An 8,369-nucleotide genomic window follows, 5' to 3' on the forward strand; every position below is an offset into this window, starting at 1 on the left:
TGGTACCCTTGACTCCAAGCCCACAGCCCCCTGCCAGTGCCCTTCACTCCTGACCCACATCCCCCTGGCTCTTGTGTCCCTCACTCTTGACCTGCAGCTGCCCCAGCCCTGCTGGTGCCCCTTCTGACCTGCAGCTCCCTGGCCCTGCTAGTGCCCCTTCACTCCCCACCAACAGTCCCCTGCCCCCTCTAGCCCTGCCAGAGGGAAATTCCAGCTGCCAAGGATACAGGTTCAGGGACCCAGTTCAACAGCCCCCTGCTGCCCCCAGCAGCACCTGATCCCCAGCTGCCACCTTTAGTTGCGGCAGCTGCCACCTCCCATTGTGAAGCGCAGGGCCCAGTTCCCCCAACCCCTGCAGGCAGCATGGTTGGAGCGGAGCCTGTGGTGCAGGTGGATGCAAGCTGGCGACTGGGCTTTGGACTCCCTACCATGCTATCCTCCCCTTGAGGACCTCTGCAGCCTAGCAGGAGAGACCCAGTGCAGGAGAGCAAAGCAGGGCAGGGAGGGGAGGCTTGGTGCTACTGCCAGGAGCCCCCTGCCAGCCCAACACGAAGAGGAGGCACAATTCTGTGCCAACACATCCGTTACTGCCAGGATAGCAGAGGAGGCCTTGCCATGGCAGCATGGAGCTCCTAGAAGCAACACCAATTCTCCCCACCCTGCTCTGCCTTGCTGCACCAGGTCCCCCCACCACTGGCCCACAAAGGCCCTGGGGTGAAGGACAGCTAGGTGGGAAGACCTGAGCCTGCAGCCATCTGCCCACATCTCCCTGTGCACAAGTCTGGGGGTCACATGCCCTATATGATCTGCCCCCCAAGGATTGTGCCCTGTAGTGGGGAGCCAGCCCCACTGCCACCCCCCAGATGCACTGCCTGTGGTTCCACCCCACTCCCTTCCTGGGCCCTACAGCTGCACATTCCTGTCCCAGCTCCAGGCACCACCTCAGCTGGGTAGCACTCCCAACCCCAGCCCTACTAATCTCCTTCCCTCCCTTACTATGGGGACCTTAATTCTCCCATCCTCCCAGACTTACCTGCGGGGAGCTGTCAAAGCTGCTGTCCAGGCTGCCTGGCTGCCACATGAATGTGTGTGCACACATGCACATGGTGCCCCCTGCCTGAGCAGCCTTCTGCTCCCTCCAGCCCCTTGCAGGCTAAAACTCTGCTGGGCTGCAAGAGGAAACTCGCATTTTCCTATGTTTTTCTCCTTTAAAGGAGAAAATCTGCATTTTTCTCCTTAAAAATCCATGTTTTTCTGCATTTTCCCATGGCAAACAGAAAACTTGGATCCCTGGTGATCAGGATCAGCCAGCATGGATTCATCAAGAGCAAGTCATGCCTGGCCATCCTGTTCTCCTATGATGAGGTAACAGGCTCTGGGTGGATGTGGGTGAGAGGGGAGTGGAAGCAGCAGATGTGATATACCTTGACTTGAGCAAAGCTTTTGTCAGTCTCCCGCAACATTCTCATTGATAAGCTGAGAAAAAAAAAACTAGCTGGAATTTCTGTAAGATGGATACACCACTGGTTAGATCATCCCGTTTGATGAGTAGTCATCAAGTGAGGTTCCCCAGGGGTTTGTCTTGGTTCCAGTATTGTTTAACATCTTCATTAGTGGTATGGACCAGTGGTACTCAACCTACAGCTCATAGCTAGATCCAGCCTATAGAGCCATTGCATCTGGCCTGCAGCTTGGAAAGAGCCTGGAAGAGAGAGACAACAATGATTAGGGGCCTGGGAAGCAAGGTGTGGCAGTGTACCTTTGGTGCTTGCCATTTTAAGGACTGAGGCAGGCAGCCAGCAGGTGCCTGATGAGGGCAGTCATTTTCAAACAAAGGCCAGCCAGGCAGAGTCAGCAGTTAGCTGCTTGCAGCCAAGGGAGCAGCAACATCCAGCTCCCTTGCGTCATGGAACACCTTGGAGGTAAGGTGAGGCTATGGGTACAGAGGAGGCCTCATTGGTCCTGGATGTGACCTGAAACTGTACCCTGCCAGGATAGGCCGGGGGGGACAGCCAGTGGCATGGCAGCCCCACTTAAATACCAGGACCATGAACTTCCCTGGTGTAAGGTGGGTCAAGGCACCTAAACCCCAGCCCCCACTGAGTGGGTCACTAAGAGGGAGGAGTGGGGGTAGACATGGCTGCAGCCACCTAAGCCTGCAGGATATCCCAGAGAAGAGGCAGTTGTGTGGCCTCAGAGAGGGGGTAGTTGTGTGGCCCTGAGAGAGCAGGGGTGTAGGTGGGCCCGCCCAGAGTAGAGTGCATCTTCACAACCTGAAGAACTGGGCATAATACAGAGTTGAGTAGGTCTGAAGGGATGGTCTGAAGGGCAGCCCCAGGGGGTGTGTTTGTTGAGTATGGCTGAAGGACTGCCAGAAGGGCAGCACACTGGCCAACCCCCACACGATCACGGTGTTGTGAATAAGAAGCCCAGTGAGGGGCTAGGGCAAATTTGGCCCTCCATTTGGTCAATTGGCTGTCACTACCCAGGTCAGGGCTGTGGGAAAGGCCCAAGAGACTGCATGTTGACAGACAACGCATGATTCGGATAAGCCTGATGGCCAGAAGGGTTACTCCAGGAGTGAGCAAGGCAGAGTGGAGGGGGCACAGTATGGTGCAGCAAGCAAGAGACCCTGTGAGAGGGGGGTGGTATGAGTGTGTGTGTGTAAGGTCTGGCAGAGGACTCATTTCAGTCCGTCTTGAGACCAGGAGTATGAGAACGTCTTGGATGCTTTCTGTGAGGCATGGTCCATGGTGTAGGGAAGGTACGGAGCTGTGGACAGTGCCCCTGGCATCTGGGCATGTAATGGGCAGCCTCCCGCATCTACCACCAATTTATTGTAATAGTAAAGTCGTGGCAGAAGAGACTGGGCAGACTGCCCTATGTAGATAGGTGGGCGGCCGACTTGAGACTGCCTCAAGCTTGCCCCCATCACACAAGGCTTATGAGGAAAGTCTGAAAGAACTAAGATTGTTTAGTCTGAAGAAAAGAAGATTGATGGGGGGATTTGATAAAACTCTTCGAATACCTGAAGGGCGATTATAGAGAGGCTAGATGTTTCTCCGTGGCTGGAGAGGACAGGACTAGGTACAATGGTTTCAAAATGCAGCAGAGGAAATTTAGATTAGAAATTAGAAGAACTCTCTCACTCTGAGAGTGGGTAAGCTTTGGAACAGCCTTCCTAGACATGTGGAACCTCATCCCTGGAAAATGTCAATGATAGGTTAGCTAGGAATGATCCTTGCCTTAAGCAGAGGGCTGGACTAGTTGACCCCATGAGATTCCACCTAGCCCTATTTTCCTAAGATGGAAAAATCTATAAGAGGATTTTTTTAATGTATAAAAATAGCAGTATGGGGTATAAATGTAGCAGTATGCAATATGGCAACTTACATTTTAGTTAAAAAATATGGCCCTATTCCTGCCAAGATTTAAACATGTTTTAATTTCATGCACTGGCAGCAGGACTCTTCCTGTGTAGAACTGAATTTGTATGTAAAACCACATTGTGTGTCACCCCACAAAATTAAATATTGATGGTGTTTAATTTTTTATATTTAAAAAGTTATAATTAGGTGCTTCAGCCTCAGCACTTTCATGCTTGTTGTTACGTACCATTGTTATGATGATATTTCAGGGTCTAGCTCAGAATGAGCTGCTAAAACCATATGTGATCTTTAGCGTATAGAATAATGTTAAAGGTGTCATGATGATTGTAAGATATCCTGTTTTTGAGGATATCATTCTTTGGGCAGAGTGCCTGTAGAGCCTTATTTTTGCCAAGAGTTTTATTTTGGAGCCTGCAGGATAGTATTTTAAACCAGAAGATGAGGACACTTGACTCCTCTGTGTACATTTAAAAGAGTTGTAAATGATGACTGTGATATAAAGAAATCTCATGTCCCCATTACTTTATGGTGGATGATTCAATGCTGTGTCCATTTGATAAATTAACTTATAGTATAAATGTCTCTATTTCTGTCAGGTTTTTTGCTTTCCTTGTCCTCTGACCCACTTTTCCCTCCCCAAATTCAGTTATTTTACTGACATGATAAAGTATTCATATGTTGCCAAAGTCAATACATCCAAGTCTCTTGCTTAATCTCTTCTTCCCTCTTTGCTGAAGAGCAGATATAGGACACTGCTGTTCATTCTGTCATGAAGCAAAATGTTGCCAGTATTGGCTATGACTTAAGTAATATCAGCCAGCTACATAGGGCCATGAGTTTTCTTCCTACCCTGGTGCACTGAGCTGTAAGCCGACTTTTACCTATCCTAAAGAGTAAGTGAAAGGGGAGCAAAAGTGTTGCTGTTCAGCTACAAGGCATGTAATTGGCAGTAGCAAGTAACAACTTCCTGCTGCTAAAAATATTTTACTTTATTTCATTTCACTAGCATTAGCAAGTCAGCAGTCTATTCTGAAAAACAGGACTTTAAATGGCACATGAAAACTCTGCTGTTTGAAATAGGAACTGAAAAACATTTTCCCTGCTGCCCAAGGCCTTCTAATTATTACAAATTAAATTGAAACAGGTGTGCTCTGAAGCAGCTGAGCTAACATTGCCTTAGTGGAACCATAATTACAATATGTGACAAGTAAAGTCTTAACATTGTAATAATGGTTGTCATTTTTTGTTTCTGTACCATTTTCTGCTTTTATTAAAGTTTCTAGCATGGGAGTACATTAAGCACAAGCATTTGGTGGTAAGTCATTCTGGCAACAGGTGCCATGGGACAGGGAAAGATTGCAGACTATGCTGGCATTATGGCTTTGTAATGAGATCAGGAAAGAATTGAAACCATGCTTCATAATCTCAACAGAATCCTTTGGATCTCTCTGTAAAAACATAGTGGATCTGGAGTTCTATTTGGTCCCCTTTGAAGGGTCAAGGACCAGATGTGAAGGTCAGATCAGATCTGAATTTCATCTTCTTATAGATGTAGCCTGGATACAGGATATGTGATCATCTCTACTCGTTAATCTTCCTCACAGCTATGAAGTAAGCAAATATTTTTCCAACTCTTGAAATACATGTAAGTTATACCACGTGTACATGTTTCTCTGATAATCATCATATATACTCTAAGACCAGGGGCAGAAGTTATGCATAAACCAGTTTAAGTAATCAGAAACTGGTTTACACCTGTAACAAAACAGAAACTCAGTGCACAAAGCCAGCTTCAAAATGTATGAAACTGGTTTAAGATAAACCTGGTTGAGTGTAGTATCAGACTTAACTGACTTGGGTCAAACTGGTTTATGAAACTTCTGTCCCAGACCTCTTCCTGGTTCAAGTTAAATCACAGTCCCCAGCATTCCAACATGCTTTGCAGCCCTGGGCTAGGCTGTGCTGTCTGCTCCAGCACAGAAGGGTTGGGGGGGAGACAGGAACTGCCCACCCCCAGGAAAACTCTGTCAGGGGCTAGGGAGTGGGGTCAGGGGCTAGGGAGTGGGGTTAAACTTCCCTTCCCCCAAGGATGGAACTGCCCCTCTGCCCTGCTAAACTTACTGCTGCCTGTGACTGTGGACTATAAATCCCAGAGGCACCTGGAAACAGAAAGAGAAAGTAATGAGCAACCCTGAAGAGTCCTGCTGCTGTAATTCTGGACTGAAAATTCCAGAAACCTCAAAGGCAGCAGGAAGAGGAACCGAACAGACAACCCATTCTGGCTACATGCCAGAGAGCCAGGCTCTAGTGCCCCCCGGCTTCCAGTCTGAGCCACTGCAGGTATGTGGCTGCATTTCCTGAATCAAAACTGAATGTCCAATTGTTTCTCAGTTTAATTTGTACAGTTTAGACTAAACTGCAAAGACTGGATCAATTAAGTCTTGGGCTTTTTGACTGGCTGTACTTAGCCTAAAAGTCTATCCACTGTTTTTTGAAAATATGAACATTGAGAAAAATTGAGAAAAATCTCTATAGAATGTAAAAATGTTTCAGTTTGTAGCTGATTAGACTGAAGTATAGGAAGTACAAGCGATGTGTTCAAGGCTACCAATTTAAGAGAGGATGGCTCAGCCTGTGTGACAGCAACTGGTGGATTCTCAGCATGGCCAAGACTGAGGTGCTGATGGTTGGTTGTAGGAAGCAGCCAGAAAAGATCACAGAGGTAGAATTACTTCCTTTGATGAAGGTCCCACAGCTGTCTTTAGTTAGTAGTGTTTGAAATCTGAGGGTTATTTTGGATTTCCAGCTGCTGTTTGGCAACCATATTTGCAGTAATAACCCTGGTAGCTTTATACTATCTGCCTTGGCTGGGAGGTTGGCCCTTTTGGATGGTGCTCAGGTTTATTAACTCCACATTCTGCTGCTGCCATGTGCTATACCCAAAGCAACACCTACAAACTCTTTGGAGGTGGAAACGGATGCAAAATGCAGTGGTTCACTTAGTGAGAGGAGCTTCTTGGTGAAGCATACGTGGCCACAGCTCTGGGATCTCCAATGGCTTCCTGTCGGTAACTAGATGGAGTTGCCAGAGCCATCCTAGGTTGTGAAAGAGCTTTTCTGTATGTGACAGTGTGACAGAAGTGCCACTATTGGAGCCTCTCCGGGTATGGCTCCGCCCTCCTGTAATGGGCCAACCGCCTGCTTACTCGCCTGCCATGCCTTGATCTTATGTAATTAATAGATTGCTGTAATTAGCGGGAGGCTGCCCATTTATATGTGCCCCGATGACAGGGGGCAGTATCTGTGGCTCCTTTTCCTCCCCTACACCTCAGCCCAAGCCTCGCAAATGGTGCTGGTGTAATCTGACTCTGGCTCTGTTATGTCTCGGCCCTCTTTTTGCCCTTGGGGCTCCTCTCCGCCCCTCTGCCCTCTCAGGGCTCCTCTGCCCTCTCGGGGCTCCTCTCCGCCCCTCTGCACTCTCAGGGTCCCTCTGCCACTCTCGGGGCTCCTCGCCGCCCCTCTGCACTCTCGGGGTCCCTCTGCCACTCTTGGGGCTCCTCACTGCCCCTTTGCACTCTCGGGGCTAGGCTAATCCACCCTGCAACAAACTACGCCTTCTTCAGCGCCAGGAACCCCCACGCTACTGGGGGAGTCCCTATGAGGCCTCCTCCACCCCTTATAGCCTCACCTGGTTCTCCGGTTAAACAGTAAACACAAACACAAAGCCCCTGGGCTATAATATAAAGCTAAAACCGTCCTGTCAGAATCCCTACCAGGCAAAATACTCCAGCTCATGGCAGCAACCCGCGGATACTCATGCAGCCAAGCTTTGGCCTTCTCTCCACACTGGCCACCCTCCCTCCTTGGCTGCCAGAGAAGGAACTGCCATCCTGGCCTCCTGCCTGGGTTTGAGAAGGGCTAAGCCCTGCCCCTTCCTGTCAGGGGTTTCGCCAGTTGCCCCAGCAACCAGCACCTGTGCTGCCCTGGTGACTGGCAGCTGCGCCTCCCCCTTCTCACTGCTAGGGGCCTCTCTTGAGCCACCCCTGTTCTCAGGTGCAGGGCACCTAAGTGCTCTGTGACAGACAGGCTGTCAAGTTCCCTTTTTGAATAATATTTTAATTCCCTTGGGGTGATAGGATGATATGCTTCAGGATATCTAAAATTGGTGAATAGATTCCTCTAAATCAAAATAAATAGAACAAATATAATTTATAGCTGAAAACAGAATCAAGGATGTTTGATTCCCCTGTCCTTTACTTCCAAATATTTCTGAGCCTTTCATCTGAAGGTTTTCAGAAGTGGGTGGGCCAAATGGGTTTTGAAACCCATGCTGTTAGAGCAGGAATTAATTAGTAGGCCTGTGCGAAGTGACTAGTATTCGCTTTGGATTCAGATTCAGCTGATTTCGGGGACAGCAATTTGATTTGGTGATTCAAGGAATAACGGTCACAAGCTGGCAGAAGGTAGATTTAGGCTAAATATCAGGAGGCGCTACTTCACTGTCAGGGCGCTAGGATCTGGAACCAACTTCCAAGAGAAGTGGTGCTGGCTCCTACCCTGGGGGTCTTTAAGAGGAGGCAAGATGTACACCTTGCTGGGGTCATTTGACCCCAGTACTCTTTCCTGCCATGGCAGGGGGTCGGACTCGATGATCTGCTCAGGTCCCTTCTGACCCTAGAAACTATGAAACTATGAAATCACTGTCCAGAATCAATTCAGCTGCTGCTGAATCTCTGAATCAGCCAGGCCCCATCCCCCACACACTGTCCGAGCCCAGCAATGGCTGCCCCACCTGCCCCAGCTCCCGGCACTTCAGGGGGAAAAAAAGCCCTGGTGCTCACCGAGTGCTGCTGAATGGGGGGCAATCCCCACTGCCCCATGCTGTGTGGGGGGCTCTACATGAGCCCCCCCCGATCCTGCCCTCACTCCCCCTACCCCCCATGGGTGCCCAACCCGGGCCAGCTCCAGCCCTTTAAGAAA

The 8,369-nt window shown here is 49.2% G+C and overlaps 1 protein-coding gene across 1 annotated transcript in view; it reads left to right on the forward strand.

The window, feature by feature from the left end:
• The window catches only part of LYPLAL1 (lysophospholipase like 1), an 87,441-nt gene that overhangs the window by 77,777 nt on the left and 1,295 nt on the right, over nucleotides 1-8,369 (forward strand). The window contains exons 6-7 of the mRNA XM_019516467.1: nucleotides 1,278-1,365; nucleotides 4,822-5,000. The gene's annotated coding sequence lies outside the window, so the exon portion shown is untranslated. The remainder of the gene's footprint in view (nucleotides 1-1,277; nucleotides 1,366-4,821; nucleotides 5,001-8,369) is intronic.

Source organism: Gavialis gangeticus, unplaced genomic scaffold (assembly GCF_001723915.1).
Source record: "Gavialis gangeticus isolate Ggan-Ray unplaced genomic scaffold, GavGan_comp1, whole genome shotgun sequence".
Taxonomy (NCBI): domain Eukaryota; kingdom Metazoa; phylum Chordata; order Crocodylia; family Gavialidae; genus Gavialis; species Gavialis gangeticus.